The 21,532-nt window shown below is 44.3% G+C and overlaps 1 protein-coding gene across 6 annotated transcripts in view; it reads left to right on the forward strand.

Moving 5' to 3' along the window:
• PIK3AP1 (phosphoinositide-3-kinase adaptor protein 1) overlaps positions 1–21,532 on the forward strand; it is a 131,368-nt gene that overhangs the window by 34,383 nt on the left and 75,453 nt on the right. The window contains exon 1 of one of the 6 annotated variants that reach the window (XM_030940096.1): positions 13,452–14,372. The exons of 4 other annotated variants lie outside the window; for them this stretch is intronic. The gene's annotated coding sequence lies outside the window, so the exon portion shown is untranslated. Of the gene's footprint in view, positions 1–13,451; positions 14,373–18,049; positions 18,123–21,532 lie in introns of those variants that run through there. One more of the 6 variants, XM_030940099.1, reaches the window with a different exon arrangement.

Genomic DNA, 21,532 nt, shown 5'->3' on the forward strand with positions numbered 1-21,532 from the left:
GCGGGCCAGAACTCTAATACTGGCTGTAGTCATAGGCTTCATTTCAGTTATGGGTAAAATGCAGTGAAAATGCCCACCTCGCAGGGCTGTGGGAGATGTAACTGAGATGGTGAATGGAGACACATCTCCCCTCTTTCCTTGTCACCACCTTCCTCAACCAGGGCTCCTGTCTGCTATTTCATTAGCATTGGCTACCAGCCCAGCTATGGCTCCAGGGGCTGTGGGCAGTTGAAGATGGTTTGCGTCCTTTCTTGCCCAAGCACAGCCTGGCTACCTCTGCTCCTCCCAGCTTTGTGGACCTGAACAATGAAGTCCCAGGATGGGGGAGATTTGGAGATACTCTCTCTTTGCCTATTTCACACCAGCGGTGGGTTTGTGACCACTGAAATGACCACTCCCAAACCATGCAAGAATCATTTTAGATTTGACTGACACTGGTTATCTAAGGGACTCTAAAAAAGAAAATCACAACATAAATAACTCACAAGTGAATTTTGTGGCTTTCGTAGATATATTTATTTATATTTTTCAAAAGCAGTAAGTTTACAGAAGATACCCAAAACATTCTTTGCTTCCTTCTACCACAAAAGCCACACATCTGCATCATTGCTAGGAGGCCATGTTGGGGAGATTGTGATCTTCCTACTGATCTTTTTTTTTTTTTTTTTTTGAGGCAGAGTCTCACTCTGTCACCCAGGCTGGAGTGCAGTGGCCCAATCTCGGCTCACTGCAAGCTCCGCCTCCTGAGCTCACGCCATTCTCCTGCCTCCGCCTCCCGAGTAGCTGGGACTCCAGGCGCCCACCACCACACCAGGCTAATTTTTTGCATTTTTAGTAGAGACGGGGTTTCACTGTGTTAGCCAGGATGGTCTCAATCTCCTAACCTCGTGATCCACCCGCCTCTGCCTCCCAAAGTGCTGTTATTACAGGCGTGAACCACCGTGCCCAGCCATGATCTTCCTACTGATCTTTAAAAAAAAGCAAACACAAACGAAAAACCAAGAATCTGGTGATGGTTGCAATGCATGTATTGGTTCAACTCTTACAAAAGGATTTTATCCTTATCTTCAGCTTGTCTTGTTAATTGGCAACATGGCGTATCTATCAGAGAGTGCTGCCTCATCTGCTCTGATCTTTAATTTCTGTGATCTTATTTAGGTTTTCCATTGTTGATGAGTTCTTGGTGAAGTTTTTTAAAAATTTCAATATGGAATATGTTTGGTTGGCTCTTATCCTTTCCAACGATTTGGAAGGTGCCCATTCTGTCTTAAGTTCTGCCAGTTGCACCTCAAAGTTTTTCTTAAGATTGCCAGCACAGGTTCATTGGTCTTTGAATGCACTGGGATGTTCTTTCTGATTATTTCTGCAAACTCTCTCCAGTAACTCAGTGGCATAGGTCTGCCTCTCCCCCTGCAGCATGGTCCAGGCTGCCTTGGACAGTGAAACACGTTGTACAGCACAGCCTGTCTGCTCCCAGATCAGACTTTTTTGGTGAATCAAGGCATCTTGTCTCACTGAGCTGGCCTTGGTCTCAGCACAAGCCTCGCTCAGGGGAGGCCATCCACTGCCATTCCACTAGAGTTGGCACCCGGGAGGAAACCAGCATCCCATTCCTGGGCTAACGTTTTTCTTGTATATATTATCCCACTTAATATGCAAGTCTTCTCACTTCTGGGCATGTAAGATGCTTTGGCGACTATTTGGAAATAACCCCCGCCTTGCTCACATTGCCTAACTAGCTATGCCAATGGTCTTTAATAAAAAAGAATGGCTGAGAAGCTTTAGGAATGGCTTCTCTTTGCTCTACACAATGCCTAACTGTTAGGAGCATTTAGGGGAGCTTTCTTTGTCATTTGGGGTGGAATTCAGCCCTGTCTCCTAAGTGGCAGAGTGGCACTGGAACTTAGGGTGTTTTCAGAAATCTCAAAGTAAATGTCCTGTGGTGAGGCCTACCAGGTCTTTAATAATAAAAGTGGTAGACTATTAGCCATCAGTCTAATTCAAGTGTCCAGACTGCAGTTATTAAAATGAGCACAGCCATGTGACCAGCATTACTTCCTATATATAGACACAATCTTGAATGTTTATTCAGAGGAAGTGGGTTACAATTTCCCTGACATTTGGGCATAAAACATCTGCCATCCTATGAATTAGAAAAGTAATGAGGTCTTGGATGATGTGTCACTTATCTTTATTAAATGCAGCTCTCAGCACATGGTAGCATCTAGTGCTCAATAAATGGTTGATGAATGAATTAAATGAATGGACTATCACTGCATCACAGTTCGGCTGTAAATACATAGGATGAAATGATTTGGCTTGTGGAAAATGACTTTATTTTATTTTATTTTATTTTATTTTATTTTATTTTATTTTATTTGTTTGAGACGGAGTCTCGCTCTATCGCCCAGGCTGGAGTGCAGTGGCCGGATCTCAGCTCACTGCAAGCTCTGCCTCCCGGGTTTACGCCATTCTCCTGCCTCAGCCTCCCAAGTAGCTGGGACTATAGGCGCCCGCCACCTCGCCCGGCTAGTTTTTTGTATTTTTTAGTAGAGACGGGGTTTCACGGTGTTAGCCAGGATGGTCTCGATCTCCTGACCTCATGATCCACCCGTCTCGGCCTCCCAAAGTGCTGGGATTACAGGCTTGAGCCACCGCGCCCGGCATGACTTGATTTTATTATCTCAACTTTCAATACAACTGAATTGCCCAGTTTCTGGGATTGTAAGTAGCAAGGGAATGAGATGTATAGGAGTGATGAGATGCGTGGGTGTTCATTAATTTGTTAGTGGGATTAGTGTCATAAGTAGATTTTTTTTTGTCAGTACATTTTCTGAAAGGTGTCTTTTCTTACCTTTTTCTAAATCTGTAATACATTTCCAACATCTCTGAATATTCAAAGCCTCTCTTACAGCACTGTACTCATAGAATGAGAAACATTTAGACTTCTTGGATGAGGATTTAGCTGTTTATCTGTGGCGTACTCTCCTTACAGTTGCCTATTCTCACATAGTCTTAGGCCACTTCAGCAATTGAATAATTCCTCTTGGATGATGAGGTGAATTCCAGAAATTTTGGGGGATTCGCCAATTACACAGTGAACATTCCAGCCTTGTTTCATTTGTTTCGTTTTAGACATGATGCCGACATCCTTTAGAAATGAACAGAATTGTGTGCCAGACATGATGCCGACATCCTTTAGAAATGAACAGAATTGTGTGCCCTGGCTTGCAGTTGTTAGCTCAGGGCATCCTTTTAAGTTCTGGTTGTGACAGTTTTGACAGAAGCGTTGTTCAGTTCTAAACACTGGACCAAATCCTGAAGACTTGTGCAATGATGGCCACCATTAGGGGGAATAAGCGTATGTTGCTAAGTGTCTAGAAACCACTTCAAATACCTGTTTTAAGAACCTTGCTACAGTCTGTTTAAATGTAGTTTTTTCAAAATAGATTTTTAATGGTTATCTTCTGAATAGCTTGGATTTGCAATTGAAGAGGAAAGCAGCTCTTTTAAAAAAAAAGTAGATTACATCAGAGATGGAAAAGTTGTATCTAATTCTGTGTGATGGTTGCTATGGTGATGATTGAATGTAAATTTCAGTTTATGGAAAACCCTGTTAAGGTTTTGATTAGAGACCAGAGGTGAAGCTTGGGGTCAGTTGGTGAAGTGGCTAAAAAGCATTTATTAATGGGGCGAAAAGAAAAAAGAATGACGAGGTCACATGCAGCTCGCTCCACACCCAGGTATCAGTCGGCATAGGCTTATCTCTTCATGGGGAGACGGTACAAATTAGAGCAGGGAAGGAAGAAAGGTGCTTCTCTTTTCCCTTGATTTCTTCCTTGAGGAAACGGAAGAAAGGAAAGCTTCCTTGGAGAGAAGGCAGCTCTTGCAAAGGTGAACTCCCATGGGCCAGTGTCACTGGTTTGAAGCAGGCATTTGGCATGTGGGAAAGGAGCTGCAAGCATCAGATGCAGGAGCTGGACTCAGCCATCTTGATACCCTCCAGTCACGATTTCCATCCTTTGAGTACCTGCTCTTCCCAGCAAGAAGGAAAGAAAAAAAAAATCAGCAGAGGAGTTATAACATCGAGTTACCCTAAAGCTTCAATTGTTAGAATTGTAAATCGACCTGGAGAGCAGGCTTTGCCTCTTAAGTTAAGCCATTTAATCTAAGAAGGGACACTTAAGGATCAGGAGTAACTGATCTATGAACAGGTGTTTGTTTATCGAAATCTTATTCTGTAGTGCTAGCTACTTCATTCTCTAGTATTTGTGTGTAGTTGCTCTAATAGTGCACCCCCCCCTTGTTTCTCTCTCTCTTTTTCTCTCTCTGTATATATATATATTTATGTATGCATTTTTTTTTTTTTTTTGATACGGAGTCTCGCTCTGTTGCCCAGGCGGGAGTGCAGTGGCCGGATCTCAGCTCACTGCAAGCTCCGCCTCCCAGGTTTACGCCATTCTCTTGCCTCAGCCTCCCGAGTAGCTGGGACTACAGGTGCCTGCCACCTCGCCCGGCTAGATTTTTGTATTTTTTAGTAGAGACGGGGTTTCACCGTGTTAGCCAGGATAGTCTCGATCTCCTGACCTCGTGATCTGCCTGTCTCGGCCTCCCAAAGTGCTGGGATTACAGGCTTGAGCCACCGCGCCCGGCCTGTATGCATATTTTTTAAAGACCATAAGAGTGAGAAGTATACCAATTACTTTTCATTAACCACATCTATAGAAACCTGGATCCTTAAGTCCCTGAGCAAAATGTGGTCATCACTGCCCTCCTGGGTAATTGCATACAGGCATATTCTCTCTGTGATACCGGCACTCAGCATAATTTTAAAAGTGTTCCAGATGCAGTTGCTGCTACCCATGTCCTAAGTATTGGGAAGTCATCAAATTTGCCTTCTGATAACCTTCCAGCTCTTCTTCCCTTACCCTTCTCCATTATGACTCATCTCCTGCGCAGCAGCCCCCAGTTCAGCGCCTTCATATTCAGAGTCACCTACTCTGACTGTGGAAACACCCTACTAGAGCCCCCTTTTGGGCTTAAGTTTCCAGAATGATCTTTCTCTTCAACGCTCTCCCAAACCTACCTGAAATCTGCTCTCCAGAGAGACTCATCTCAGCATAACGTGAGAAAATAATTGGATTAATGGTCGTCCTTGAGGGAGTGTCTAGAGGAGAGCCCTGGTCTTAGGTTTCGTGGCCAGTTATTCACTGATTTTGAGGCATACACAGAAGTCAGACATCACATTTGTTATGGGATGAATTATGTCTACCTTATATTCATATTTGGAAGTCCTAACCCTTCGTACCTCAGAACCTGACTGGATTTGGAGATAGGGTTTTTAAAAAGGTAATTAAGGTAAAATGAGGTCATATAGATGGGCCCTTATCCAATATGACTGGTGTCTTTAGAAGGAGAGGGGATTGGGACACAGATGTATGCACACACGGAAGAGAGATTATGGAGGACAGAGTGAGAAGCCAGCCATCTGCAACCAAGCAGGGAGGCCTGAGGAAAAAACAACCCTGCTGACACCTTGATCTTGGACTTGTGGCCTCTAGAATTGTGGGAAAGTAAATTTCTATTGTTTAAGCCACACAGTCTGTGGTGTTTTGTTATGGCAGCCCTAGCAAATAAATACAGATTTACTGATGGATAACACTTGTAGGTGACTGGGTAGATTTTACACTGAGTGACTGAATCATTATTCAACATTGTCTTGATCTAGTTCAATATGATAATCCTGAGTTCTGCTTTTAGGTCCATAGATGCAGTTGAACTAGTGCAGCACAGCAGAAATCCAACATGGCATCACCACATGAGAGTGAATTGCAGGATTTATGGTTGACTACCTGTTAAAAAGAAATCAATAATATGAATAGCAAAGACATAGACCTAAATGCCCACCAATGGTAGACTGGATAAAGAAAATATGGTACATATACACTATGCAATATTATGCAGCAATAAAAAAGAATGAGGTCATGTCCTTTACAGGAACATGGATGGAGCTGGTGGCCATTGTCCTTAGCAAACTAACACAGGAACAGAAAACCAAATACTGCATGTTCTCACTTATAACTGGGAACTAAATGATGAGAACACATGGATACATAGAGGGGAGCAACAGACACCGGGCATTCCTAAAAACAAAGGGTGGGAGGAGGGAGAGGATCAGAAAAAGTAACTGTTGGGTACTAGGCTTAGTACCTGGGTGACAAAATAATCTGTACAATAAACCCTCATAACATCAGTTTACTTATATAACAAACCTGCACATGTACCCCTGAATTTAAAAGTTAAAAAAAAAAATCAATAGTGGCTGGGCGCGGTGGCTCAAGCCTATAATCCCAGCACTTTGGGAGGCCGAGACGGGCGGATCACGAGGTCAGGAGATCGAGACCATCCTGGCTAACACGGTGAAATCCCATCTCTACTAAAAAATACGAAAAAAAAAACTAGCCGGGCGAGGTGGCAGGCGCCTGTAGTCCCAGCTACTTGGGAGGCTGAGGCAGGATAATGGCGTAAACCTGGGAGGTGGAGCTTGCAGTGAGCCGAGATTGCGCCACTGCACTCCAGCCTGGGTGACAGAGTGAGACTCCGTCTCAAAAAAAAAAAAAAAAAAAAAAAAAAAAAAAAAAAAAAAAAAAAAAAAATCAATAGTATGATGTGGCCACTAAAAGCTACCATAGTATTAAGCTACCTTAATAAGAGAATAGCTCCTTTGTCCTAGAATAATTTCAATATGTTCTACCAAGAATGGTGTTCCATTCTGGGTGCCACCTTTTTTTTTGAGACGGAGTCTCGCTCTGTCGCCCAGGCTGGAGTGCAGTGGCCGGATCTCAGCTCACTGCAAGCTCCGCCTCCCGGGTTCACGCCATTCTCCTGCCTCAGCCTCCCGAGTAGCTGGGACTACAGGCGCCCGCCACCTCGCCCGGCTAGATTTTTGTATTTTTTAGTAGAGACGGGGGTTTCACCGTGTTAGCCAGGATGGTCTCGATCTCCTGACCTCGTGATCCACCCGTCTCGGCCTCCCAAAGTGCTGGGATTACAGGCTTGAGCCACCGCGCCCTGGCCGGGTGCCACCTTTTTAGGAGGAAACTGGCTGACTAGAATATGTCCAGAGAAGAACAACCAAGAAGCCTAGAATCATTTACGCACCATTTTTTGGAAAGGACTGAGGCTGTGTTCCGAGTTGCTGGGTGAGGGAGATCTCTATTTGAGGTGGAGGTTGCTGGAAGGCAGGAAGGGTGGACATGATAGTGGGAGTCCCATCACCCTTTCCACCCTGGGTGATTACAAAGTCGGGGATTGCATGGCACTCCCCTGGGGACGGTGACTGTTCACGTGAACTAAATTGGAGCAGTTAGAATGAAGGGAAGAGTTTCTGTTTCATGCTAGTGGGAATATTTTTCTCTTTTCCTTTGGACCTTGTTGTGAAGTGAGCCTGTGGCTGCCACAGCCGTCTTGCCACCAGCTTGAGAATAAAGTTTGTGCTGATGATGATAGAAGAGAGAAATGGGAAGAACCTGGGACCTTGGTGCTGTGGCTGAACACTTACCAACCCCAAACCTGCCTGAATGCTGAACTTTGGATTCCGGGAGATAAATGTCTTTAATGTTTCAGGCATTTTGCATTGGGAACTATCTTGACAGATTCTGCAAGGTTGGACTAAAGATAAGGATGAGCTTTCACAGATATTAGTAATTTGTTTTTTTGTGGTTGGTTTTTTTTTTTTTTTTTTTGAGACGGAGTCTCGCTCTGTCGACCAGGCTGGAGTGCAGTGGCGAGATCTCGACTCACTGCAACTTCCGCCTCCCAGGTTCAAGAGATTCTCCTGCCTCAGCCTCGTGAGTAGCTGGGATTAAAGGCACCCACCACCACACCTGGCTAATTTTTGTATTTTTAGTAGAGGCGGGGTTTCACCATGTTGGCCAGGCTCATCTCAAACTCCTGACCTTGAATGATCCACACACCTCGGCCTCCCAAAGTTCTGGCATTACAGACAGGAGCCACTGCATCCAACCCAGATATTAATAATTCAAAATGCACCTCAGTGGAGTAGACTGAAGAAGGGGGCTCTTGTCACTGTAATATTCAAGTAGAGGTTGGCAATGATTTAAAAAAATCCTTGAGTATAATTTGCACTAAATGATTCTTCAGGTTCTTTTAAACTCTGATCATCTAAGATTCAAAAGTAATTCTTTCTAAAGTGTGACTGTCTGTGAAGCTGAACCTTCCCCAGAGAATTTGCATCATCCTCAGTGTGATAATACAGATTAAGCTTTTATTAGTTGAATGTGGAGGTGGGGGAGGTTTTTGTGTAGGGGAACCTTCCAGGTGCTCCTTGCCTACTTGGTGTTAGTGGGCCACTCTCCTCTTCGCCCTACAGAGGTCTGTGTCTCTACTTTTGGAAGATTGCTGAACCTGAACAAAGAGGAAATAAACTGTATTGTGACTGCAGGGTTGGCAAAACACGACAAACAAAGGACTACAGTATCATGAGAAGGAAAAGTGAAAAAGAGGAAGGTGTTGAGGCAGTGGGCACAGAGGCTGAGAGGAGTTGTGGAGAGGTGGGTCATAGGTTGCAAGATCACAGGGAAGGAATTTTCTACCTGTTTTAACCCATACTTTTGACTCACACCCTCCTTCTATAGTGCATATTATTATTATTATTATTATTATTATTATTATTTATTTATTTATTTTTTCGAGACGGAGTCTCGCTCTGTCGCCCAGGCTGGAGTGCAGTGGCCGGATCTCAGCTCACTGCAAGCTCCGCCTCCCGGGTTTACGCCATTCTCCTGCCTCAGCCTCCCGAGTAGCTGGGACTACAGGCGCCCGCCACCACGCCTGGCTAGTTTTTTGTATTTTTTTAGTAGAGACGGGGTTTCACTGTGTTAGCCAGGATGGTCTCGATCTCCTGACCTCGTGATCCGCCCGTCTCGGCCTCCCAAAGTGCTGGGATTACAGGCTTGAGCCACCGCGCCCGGCCTATAGTGCATATTATTAAAATAACAGTTAAAAATGTTAATTATAGTATAGGCCAGGTGCAGTGGTTCAAGCCTATAATCCCAGCACATTGGGAGATCAAAGCAGGAGGATCCCTGGAATCCAGGAGTTCGAGACCAACCTGGGTACCTGGGTAACATGGAGAAACCCTGCCTCTACAAATTTTTTTTTCTTTTTTTTTAAGACAGAGTCTCACTCTGTCACCCAGGCTGGAGTGCAATGGCACGATCTTGACTCACTGCAACCTCTGCCTCCTGGGTTCAAGCGATTCTCCTGCCTCAGCCTCCCTAGTAGCTGGGACTACAGGTGCACGCCACCATGCCCAGCTAATTTTTCGTATTTTCAGTAGAGACAGGGTTTCATCATCTTGGCCAGGGTGGTCTCAAACTCCTGACCTCAGGTGATCCGCCCAGCTCGGCCTCCTAAAGTGCTGGGATTACAAGCATGAACCACTGCACCCAGCCTACTTTTTTTTTTTTTTTTTTTTTTACATTAGCTGGGTGTGGTGGCACCTGCCTGTAGTCCTAGCTACTCGGGAGGCTGAGGTGGGAGGATCGTTTGAGCCCAGGAGGTCGAGGGTGCAGTGAGCTATGATCACACCACTACACTCCAGTTTTGGCAACAGAGTAAACAAGACTTTGTGTCTATAAATAAATAAATAAATAAATAAATAAATAAAATTGTAATATAATATTGGCTACGCTTCTAAAAGCTACACAATTTCTCCATTCTAATTCATCACTCTGGCAAGACCTTTGCAAAAACTCTCACCTCCCTCTAAGGAGATGAGAACCCCTGGGACAGATTCTTCTTGATCCTGATCCCAATGTTGATTAGGTTTCTAGTGGTTTCTATAACTGTACATAAATGAACAGTGAAAACCGTGTTTCGTCCTCACGCTTATGATTCCAAACCAGAAAGTGTGTTGTCTCACTTCATGTCTTGTATTGCACATGACCAAACTGGGTTTGTTGGAGATAAATGTTTGCAGAAGGTCAAAGGCCTTTTGTGTGTGTGTGTGCGTGTGCTTAGTGATGAGATAGTTAGCAAGGCCAGTGGACTCAAAGAGCATCGGGGCAGGACAGACCCTCAGAAATCACATGGTTATTTTTCACTCTGTCTTAATACAGAGGAAGACAACTGGACTCTGCCAGGGGAAGTGGCTCACCCAAGGCCAAGTGGTGAATGGTGGGTTTTTGGACAATTGACCTCCGGGTATGAGTGTGAGAATGCCCAGGTTTTACTTCAGGGTATCATATCTTAAAGAATTTGGATTTGCAAAGAAATCAAACATGATTGGTTTTTCAGTTGGTGGGAAGGGTAAATGTAAACAAGAGGCAAAAGAAGGTGGTGTGATGAGGCTAGTTACTGAGTTTGCAAATACTTTTATGTGTCACGGGGGCAGAAGATGGCTGAATCTGTGTTTCTGCCTGGTGATGGCAGTTCCCCCTCTCAAACACTGGGCATGTCTGGCATCAGGTGGGCCCAGCCCTTCCTCACTCGGGCTCGGAGGACCAGTGGAGAAAAACAAACTGTGTTCAGAGATGGGCTCTGTGCTCCTGCTGGAGGCTGTATGACGAGTGGGCAGCCTGTTCTCCTACCCTGAGGCTTTCCCTCCACCTCAGCATGACCCCCTCTTTCCTCAGATGGGAAGGCCCAGTTTGGGTTGGTTGGGAGGGTTCAGTCCGTCCTTGACTCTGTGTCCTCTGCTGTCCAATCTCAGGTTGACATCAGCAGCTCAAGGGTTAGATTCCAGCTCCAATACGGAAACTTAAAACTCCCTAGAAAAGTCCCTGTGGAATGGAAATTATTATTCTGGAAGATACAGCTTAACCAGCTTTGTAAGCTGTTAATTATTAAACAAAATCAATGTTTTTAAGTTTAATTTGGACTCTTTCAGTTGGAATAACTGAAGGTCATTCTTTCAAAAAAAAAAAAAAAAAAAAAACCACACACACACAAAATAAATATTAATAAAAGCCCCAGAAAATCCCTGTGTGTGTTTTTGGTGAACTTCTTGGAAAAGGGAGTTGGAAAACGGCCTCTGAGGCAGCGGTGAAAGAGCCTGGCTTCCATGTGTCTGGAGTTCCTTGTTGATTCTTGGTCCTTTCTGTCACGAAGACCTGAGGATCAACAAGGCTGGGAGAGGCCTGAGCTGGCTCAGCTGGGGCCATGAAATCTGTAATGACCTCGGGTCATAGCCAGCCCAACGAGGGGACGCTCTGTGACTCCGGTAAGAGGTAAGGGCCACCAACCAACAGTAGCCAGCAGTGACCACTATCAGTTGGCCAAAGTCAAAAAAAAAAAAAAAGCAAGGTCACACAGATAAAGACTAGCAACAAGTCCTGAGATAGGTGCTTCCAATGGATACAACATAGCAGAGTCTTGTCTCTCAGAGCCTGAGGATGATCCTGTTCTTGGGGTGAAGGTTCCCCAATAATGCTTGCTTTCAGAGGCGGACGGGTTTCACAGCTGGCATGGGACAGGCTGAGGACACTGCCAGTGAACCATGGCAAGCAGAAGAGAGGAGAGGAGTTGTGGTTGTAGGTAGATTCTGGCACAATGCAACCCACCCTGGCAGCCCCTCCTGGAAAGAGCCAAACTGGGAAAGTCCCTCTGACCTTTCATTTGTAGGCAAACTGGTTTGGTTGTTTGAAGTGTGATACTGCCAAACTGTGGTTTTAGGCCATGTCCCACCTGCCTGTGATGGCCTCGTACAATTCTAATACAAGTATGCAACATTAGGGGCTGTTCTTAGGCCCTAACTGCTAATAGAAGTACTTTGTGAATAATAAATTATTATTCTTATTGTTATTAACAGTCAGAGAAATGACAGCTTCCTTTTATTGAGCACTTACTATGTGGCAGACACAGTGTTCAACAATAGCAGTCCTGAGAGGTAGGAATTATAATTTCTATTTTATAAATAAGAAAAATGAGGCTTTAGGAGATCAAGTAACTTTCCCAAGATAGCCAGCCAGTAATAGCAGGGACTCAGTCCATTTACACAGACCCTAAACTCCATGCTTTGAAGCACTGCCATGTATGTGGTGGCCATGAGAATATGCCTGTCAGATCTCCAGTTGCTTTGAGTAGAACTGACCAAGGGTTCCTGTGCCACCCTCTGAATCCATCATAGCTTTCAACCAAGGCCCTGCTTCCTGCAGGCTGCTACCAGCCAATAACTGAGCATGGCAGGGATACTAGACCCATTTCTGGAAGATGCAAGACTCTCCAATGCCCAACTTCTGTTTGAGGACTCCCTGACAGATTTGCACAACTTTCCTTAACCCGCTCAGTGGTCTAGGACACTTCTTCCCAACCTTCCTTCCCCCTCTTATTCATTCGGGCTCAGACAGCTACAAGATTTTCCCACCCTCCCTCCCCATTTTCCTTCCCAGGCACTTTCCCTGACAAAATCCTTGTATGGCCGGGCACACTGGCTCACACCTGTAATCCTAGCACTTTGGGTGACTGAGGTAGGCAGATCACCTGAGGTCAGGGGTTCAAGGCCAGCCTGGTCAACATGGCGAAAGCCCATCTCTACTGAAAATACAAAAATTAGCCAGGCGTGGTGACACATGCCTGTAATCTCAGCTACTAGGGAGGCTGTGGCAGGAGAATCACTTGAACACAGGCGGTGGAGGTTGCAGTGAACCGCGATCGCACAACTGCATTCCAGCCTGGGCGACAGAGTGAGACTCTGTCTCAAAAAACAAAACAAAACAAAAAACCTTGTATGTTTAATCTCATTTTAGCCTTTGTGTCTCAGAAGACTGGGACTAACACAGTGTACCATGCAGAATTTTCAGGCAGCTTGGTTTAGTCTGGTATCATAAATTAGAGGGTTAGACAGTTTCCTGTTTCTCTCCAGATTCCACACTAAAAGCCTCCAGGCACAAAGCCTTACAGTGGTCCTCCCTGAGGTGTTGCTTTCCCTGCTAGTAACTTAGGTGGTTGGTCTTATCTCATTCATCAATTCATCCATTCATGCAAAAAGCATTTATTGATTTCTCACTATATTCCAAGCCCTGGGGATACAAAGATGAATGAATGTCAGGGAATCTGTTCTCAAAGAAATCACAGTCTAGTAGAAGAACAATTTGGTCAACAGATAAGCAACACTAATTGATTTAACTTTCTCTTGCACTTTGCAGTTTTCAAAGGGCTTCTGCATGTTGATCACTTAATTCCAATAAGCTTGTGCAACAGACCAGGCAGGCATAAATAAATCCATCTTAAAGGAGAGGAAATTGAAGCTTAGAAATGTCAAGATTACCCAGGAAGTGGCAGAGGTAGGACTTGAATCCAGGTCTTCCGTGGCTTAGCTGAATGTGCTTTTCCAGAATCTGTTAGTAACTGCATTTGTGTTGCTAGGAAATACTGTAGAATATCTTTAGAGTCTTGGCCTTAATAGCCCTGATTTTAATATTGGACTACTAAGGCCAGCAACTCCTGGGTTAAAGGAGTGTTAATTTTGGCCTGTATTTATGCAGAATTTGGAATGCCATCTTGTTTCATATTTCTTTAAGCCCTTCACCAAGAAGCATCACGCCCCCACCTCCACCCAGCCTTGACCAAGCCACAAAGCCAGACCAGCATTTCACTGTGAGGGATGAGAACAGAAAGTTATCCTTCCTGAAAGTGGAAAGTGAAACTGACCAGCCAGTTCCATCATTTCAGCTGGTCAGAAAGCAAAGGGTCAGCATTAGTGGGGGAAAGTAAACACCATTTCAGCCTTTTTTGGGACTTTGACCGCTGAGTGGCAGAGAGACAAAAGGGAAGAAATTTTACTCTCAATTTCTTCAGCTTAGTTACTGTCAAGAGTTGCCTTCAGCCTCTCAGTTCTTGACTTAGTGAAAATAAATCACGTTTATGTGGCCTGCCCCAAACAAAGCCCATTTGTCCGTCCTCACACCAGTAAATCCAGACATCAGTGTCTGTCTAGATAAGAATTGATTCCCAAACCAGGAAACCAAGAAGAGCCTGTGAAAAGGTGAGTTATTAATGGCCTCATGACAAGCCTGCGTTGTGCCATTTGAACAAAATTTACATAGGGAGAGGAAGCACATTTATAAGTGTCGGAAAGAGATGAAGAAAGAGGAAGCCTTTCAGGGGGGCTGTGGTAGCTCCTGCTTCGTTAGCAACACTGGGGTTTCCTGAACGAGGAAACAGGGGCCTGCAGGCCTCCAGACCTGGGTGTCTTGGGGGGAGCACTTTCTCACAGGTGTGGAGATGGGATGCAGGTTGGATAGTGCTCCCTAAGGATCCTGATAAACCCTGCCAAGGAAGCTTTCCTGTGCTCTTCTGGTTGCCTGTGCATGGTAGATGCAGCCCAAGACGCTGAATCCAGAATAGAGGTGAGTTTTGTGCAGCCCATTTACCATGGTGGGGAAGCAGATTTTCCTCCAACCCTTCCCAGGTTTAAATCCCAGAGACTGGTTGAGGGAATGTCAGTCTGTGGCGGGGAAGCAGCTCACTTAGCAGAATCTTTTCCCCTTTTGGGTCATGTTTTCTGACAGCGGCTGTTCCTTCGGTTCGTCTGCTAACCAGATCTGGAGTTGGGAGCTTTGAATTCTACATGTGGTTCTACCATTAAACCAGAAACTTCTGACCTAGGGCTGGTCAGTTCATGGCCCATGCCTCTATTTTTCTATCTGCAAAATGGAGATAGTCATCTCTGTCACATGTGCCTGGAGACACTGAAAGGAATAAAGGAGAACAAATCAAAAAGTTCAGAGGCACTGGGTGCTGAGACAACTCCAACTGACCCTTGGCTTCTTGGTTAAGGATAGAGCAGCTCTATTTGGGAAAGCTTCCTGAAGGTTGAACTTGGAAGAAAGTTAGAGGGCCCCAGCCCCAGCCGGGAGAGGACTGGGAGAGCCGCAGGCAGGTGTTATCATCGGTGGACAAGGGTGGGCACTGCGGTGCTTTCATTGGTTGTCATGGCAGCCTCAGCTGTTTTGCTATTTTTGTTCAAGCTGAAGAGCAGGTAGGGTGGGTTGGGGAGGGGAAGGGAAAAGCTATAGTCCTTTGCTTTAAAAAAACAATAACAAGAAATGAGCACTTTGAATAGCTCATTTAGAGCTAATAGTTATTTATTTAAGGGGTTGGGGAGTGCTGGATAAAAGTCTTAGAGGCCTGAGGTCATCTCTCCTCTTGTCCTGCTCCCTTGATCTTGAACCTTAAGGACCTTGAGGAGGGCCAGGTGAATTACCTGATGAATGAAGAAAATACTGTTCCTTGTCTGTGCGAGCTGGAAACGATTTGGGCTGATGTCAGTAGATCCTTGACCCAGAACCCTCCACCCAGGGCTGCAAATTCACTGATGTGCAGTGAAATCAGGCAGCCTTAGGAGCCTGCATCTGGCACAGAACACTGGGATGGCAAACTGATTGCATATGATGGGTGAGCCCACCTGCATTCCAAAAGTGAGCAGCTCCAACTGCCTCTGGAAGCCAGCATGGGAGTGTGGAAGAAGTGGATTCATTCCTCCTTCTTCATTTCTACAACTTTCTCTTTGTTTCCAGGGAGACAGTGTGACCACCATGACTGTATTTCTTTTCTTTGTTTTTTGAGACAGGGTGTCACTTTGTTTCCTAGGCTGGAGTGCAGTGGCACAATCATGGGCCACGGCAGCTTCGACCTCCCTGGGCTCAGGTGATCTTCCCACTTCAGCCTCCCAAGTAGCTGGGACTACAGGTATGCACCATGCCCAACTACATTTTGTATTTTTTGTAGCAACAGAGTTTTGCCATGTTGCCCAGGCTAGTCTCGAACTCTTGGCCTCGAGCGATCTGCTTGCCTTGGCCTCCCAAAGTGTTGAGATGGCGGGAGCCATCGTGCCTGGCCATGACTGTATTTAAAGTCTGAGTTAGGAAAGTGTCCGTAGGACTCTACCTTATCTTTTTGGCATCATGAGGATGATGATGATGATGACGGTGATGAGAACGATGATTGATGTCGCTTCAATTAACTCACACTAACACCTCTAAATAATTGTCACCTCCTACCTCCCCTGACGTTAGTGTCAGTAAGACATCTGGTGGGTAAGAACTTGGCATTCCACTGATCTCCTTACCATCAGTCTGATGACTGTATGTGACTTTGGGGGTAGCTGGTGACTTATGGGTTGGGTATACCTGTCACTCTCTGTTGGGAGCTTTGTGAGTGAAAGGGGTTAGTTGGACGGGAAATTCAATACCCAATAACCGAGGTGGGTGAGCAAAGGAGAAGAAAGACCTGTGGCGATGACTGAAATGAAAAAGCAGTCTTGATGTTTGCCAGGAAGGTAGGGGAAGGTGGGGGATATTGAAACTTAAGATTTGAGTACCACCATTGCAAGCTTCTCACCTCCCATCCTGTGAACCCACAATTTGCAGTAGAGCAAAGGCTCCTTCACTGGGATCCACACACTGGGAATTTGGACACAAGGCCAGGCCTGAGGTTTCCTTTTGTGCTTTCTAAGGACATGACAATAGCCTTGATGCTGAATTTCTGAGCTAATAGCCAGTGCAAACAAGATAAATGCAGTGTAAACAGGAGACATGTTTATAGCCTACTTCAGAATAATTTTCTAAGCATACTGTAAACCATGCTTGTGGTACATTTTCAGACATTGGTTAATTATAGCATCTTATTTGTTCCTGAAAGCAGATAGAGCAGGATGTTGGTAACACTTTGTTAGCCACTCGTTTGTGTTATTTTATGATCTGAAGGCAGTGCTTGCTCAGGGTGGGATGGGTGGTCAGCTACTCGTGTTCTCAATTTTGACTAGCCTTTACAAAAGAGCTGATATCTTCTGCCTGAATGTCTGGAATTATTTCACAAAAAAGCAAAGACAGTTTTCAACTTAAGAAAAAGAAACTGCATTTTCAATCTGTATTTTACAGAATTTCCTTTTCTCCTGAATGCTTTTTTGCTGACAGGTCTTCAATATACACCCTGCATAGGATTCAGGGTCCTCTCAGACACCCAAACTCCCTTCCCCTCTCCCATAGCCCTTCCCCCATATAGAAGGTGTTTCCTGTGGCCCAGACACGTCATTTGCTCTCATGCCTTTGTGCCTTTAATCATGCTTTTCCTCTGCCAGGAAAGTCCTCCCAGCTCTTCTGTGTGTTCTCTCCAGTACCAGTGAGGACAGAAATTTTCTCACTCTTCCATTTCTTGAGGAGCCTGGGATAGGCTTTGCATATTTATTATCTGTTGATAAATAATGAGTATTTGTTGAAGGGATAAGGAAATGAACAATTAATTATTTTATTACTTTAAATAGAAAATATCACGCCTTTTTCACAGAAGGGTAAGTTCAACATCCCAACGCTATTTGACTGAGGGGAGCTTGCTTTCTTCATCTCTTAGGAAGTTTTTCTCAACTTCTGAATTTTTCATGTGCAAGCCCTATTCTTTTTCTTTTCTTTCTTTCTTCTTCTTCTTCTTCTTCTTTTTTTTTTTTTTTTTTTTTTTGAGATGGAGTCTCACTCTGTCACCCAGGCTGGAGTGCAGTGACGCAATCTCAGCTCACTACAACCTCCACCTCCTAGATTCAAGTGATTCTCCCGCCTCAGCCTCCCAAGTAGCTGGGACTACAGGCGTGTGCCACCATGCCTGGCTAATTTTTGTATTTTTAGTAGAGACGCGGTTTTACCATTGGCCAGGCTGGTCTTGAACTCCTGACCTCATGATCCGCCCGCCTCAGCCTCCCAAAGTGCTGGGATAACAGGCCTGAGCCACCGCATCTGGCCCCACTTTTCTAAGCACTTAGAAACATTAATTTAATTTAGTTCTATTTATAGTCTCATTGTACAGTTTGGTGCCTGGTGATAAGTTATCACATAATTCTGTTTTTTTGTTTGTTTGTTTTTTGTTTTGTTTTTTTTTTGAGACAGGGTCTCACTCTGTCACCCAGGCTGGAGTGCAGTGGTGTGATCTCAGCTCACTGCAACCTCCGCCTCATGATTAGCTGGGACCACAGGCACACACCACCACGCCCAGCTAGTTTTTTGTATTTTTGGTAGAGAGAGAGTCTCACAATGCTGCCCAGGCTGGTCTCAAACTCCTGAACTCAAGCAATCCTCCCGACTCAGCCTCCCAAAGTGCTTGGATTACAGGTATGAGCCACCGCACCCGGCCTCTCTATTTTTTCATGTGGGACCTCATCTTCCCAATTCAATTGGAAGCACCTTAAGGTACACATTTGTACAGGACACACTTGTGGAATTCCCCTGTGGGATCCAGGCCAGTGCTAGAACGTGGCAGATGTGTTCGGTAGACACTTGCTATGTGACTAGGAAACTTCGTAGTAAGCTCAGGTTTTGGAACGTTTTATTCAGGGCTTTGAAAAATAGCTGTTTCATGATTTCATCATTGTGGCTTAGGTAGGATGAATGAACTTCATAACAAATGAGAAATTTCATCCTGAGTGGAAAAGCCTTTGGAAGTTTCTCCAGACCTTGGATAACTCTATATTCCTACCCCATTTGTGTGGTGGTTAAATTTTATTTTATTTTATTTTTGAGATGGAGTCTCATTCTGTCGTCCAGGGCTGGAGTGCAGTGGTGTGATCTCAGCTCACTGCAGCGTCCACTTCCCGGGTTCAAGCGATTCTCCTGTCTCAGCCTCCTGAGTAGCTGGGATTACGGGCATGTGCCACCACGCCTGGCTAATTTTTGTACATTTTTAGTAGAGGCGGGGTTTCACCATGTTGGCCAAGCTGGTTTGGAGCTCCTGACCTCAAGTGATCTGCCTGCCTTGGCCTCCCAAAGTGCTGGGATTACAGGTGTGAGCCACTGCACCTGGCCCCGTGTGGTGGTTAAATCTGAGTCCTCAATTTAAAATACAAATGCAGAGGGAACACAGTCCTTTCTTCTGTGAACCCCAATACCTGGGTTGCTTGTCTGCATCCTTCTAAGAAATCTTTGAATCTTCTTCATTGTTTTTTTCATCAGCCACACTGGAAGTCTTGGACATGAACCACGATACCCGCCTACTTCGTCCCAGCACAGAGACACACAGGTTCCCCTGACTGGCCCCAGTGACCGTTTCTGTTTAATTCCATTTTTGACTAGATTGATGGCAAGTTCTTAATTATCAGTTGAAATTTATCACCTTAGTGTCCTTCTCTGTTCACTTTCTTTTTACTTGTATCTAAAACTTGGAGAAAGAATTCAGCATGTTTGTGCTACAGGCCTTGATCCTGCCTTCCCATCATGACTTTACCTTATTTAAATTAAAAAAATAATTGGTTTAACAAAATGGAAGCAAAATAGCATAATGCAGCTTTTCCCAAACTTCAGTCATTTGAGAACCACCAACCTTGTTCTTGGCTTATGTTTGTACCATAGTGCTACTATTTTCTTCAATTTGTGTACCACACAATTCACGCATTTTAAGTGTACAACTCAGCAATCATTGGTGTATGAGATTAATTTTTTAAAATAGTGGTAAAATGTAGGTAACAGAGTATTTGTCATTTTAACCAATTTAAAGTATACAATTCAGTGGCATTAATTATATTCACAATATTGCACAGCCATCACCACTCTTTCCAAAATTTTTTCGTTGTACTATTGACTTAATATTTTCTTTAAGTCAATTCATATTTTCTAAGTAAGTTTATTTTAAAAGGAAACTTTGCCACTCTACACGAAAAAACCAGTATCTCTTGATATAGATAGAAGGTAGATATAAAAATGTAGATAATAAAAAGTACACATTGGTATTAAATTCTATGGTATACAGATTCCTACAGAAGCCTGTGGGCTTAAGGCCCTGAGGTGTTGAAGGCATCCTTTTACTGGTTGAAGTCTTTCTTTTTGATATAAGTGGAACTGAAATATTTGAAAGGGGACTGCTTTCTTAATGTGTGATTCAGTGTTTTTGAATGTTTGCTGTACACTTTATTTTTTTTCCTTAAAAAATTCTTTGTCATCCAACTTGATGCTGTACACTCTAGAATCATCCCTCTCTCACCAGGGTGCATGGCGCATGGTATGGGAAACCCTAGCAGACGGATGACAGCATGGGTTTGGTTCAATTGTTAGGTTGCCTTACAGCACACACTGGGTGACTTGGACAGTGTACTTAGATTTTGGCTGTAAAATGTGCAGAATGATACCAAAGTTGCTGTGATAAAATGGAATCATTTCTGTTGTGTTTTGCATAGTTCCTAGCATATTTTAACTGCTCAAAAAATGGCAGTTCTGGTTGTTTTTAAGAACCATGATTATTTATGCATTTCTCGAGGTTTAATACTGCCTTACAAGAGTAGTTAGTTTGTGTCCTCTGAAAAATATTCTCCCAGACCAGCAAACATCATTCTTTTCCACACCCCTTCCAGAGCACCAGCTGAGTACCAGTACCAGATATTGTGTAGTGAAAAGGGGCAGTGAGCATTGTGGTGTGAAAGCTCAGCTGGAAAATGGGAGAGTGCAGCCTTGGGTTGGAGGCCACTAGGGCATGAAAGACCCTGGCTGGTTCAATTGGCATGAAATATTTTTTGACTTAAACCCCATCCTTGGAATGTGCCCATCTGCCATAATGGCAGGTCACAGCCTACCTAACCAGGGCAGCATTGATCAGAACAAGGCAGCACCTTTGGGCATCAGTGACAGCAAAAGCCCCAGGTTGTGTCTCATAAGCTGCGGAGTCACAACGCCAGACCAGGAATAGGAAGTGATACCACCTTCCACTTCCCTGGGCCACATCTAGAAGGGAGGCAGGGCAGTGGCACCTCGGGGGTGGGGAGTGGATTCCTGCCTCTGCTCCGTGCTCCTGCTTGACCTTGGCTGAGTAATTTCATTCCTTCTGGGCACTGTATTTTCATCTATAAAATGGGAGTAAGCATTGATTCCTATCTTACAGGGTTGTTTTGAGGATTAAATGAGATTAGGACTATTGAGCAGTCACCATAATATTTAACAAATGGGAACTTTGATCATTATCATTATGAGTAATAATAATGACTGTCACCAGCTCTTACCTAGCATGAGCTACCCCATGTAGCTTAGTTGTGGGCCCAAATGCATACGTATATTTATTACATTTAAGATTCATACAGTTTTTTTCAGACCCAAATAGTGTATAGATTCCCCTTAAAGGAAATAAATATTACGAAGCTTTAGTGTCGACTAATCAATGATTTTGATGTTGTTTAAATGTGCATAGACATATTTAACTTTTTTTACTTATATGTTCTATAGTCATACATCTTTAATTCTTTATGTTTATTGTTCTTTCCCAACTCCGAACGCAAAACAAATGAGCAAGACACAAATACAGGTATAAAATAAATAAAAGGCAAATCGACCACGTTCATTTTGTCATAGAGGATGCTAGTTTATTGTGGTAGCGTCCTGTGCACTGCATGGAGGCTGTGGTACTCGCCAATCTGTAGGGAGTCTTGCTGCATCTCTCCTGGGTTATTTTGGGGCTTGGATCTCCCACCACATTTCTCTATTTAAAGTAGTGTACAGGAAAATCTCCTTGTGTTCAGTTGGCACAAATGCCTCATTTCCATATC

This window comes from Rhinopithecus roxellana, chromosome 11, assembly GCF_007565055.1.
Source record: "Rhinopithecus roxellana isolate Shanxi Qingling chromosome 11, ASM756505v1, whole genome shotgun sequence".
Taxonomy (NCBI): Eukaryota; Metazoa; Chordata; class Mammalia; order Primates; family Cercopithecidae; genus Rhinopithecus; species Rhinopithecus roxellana.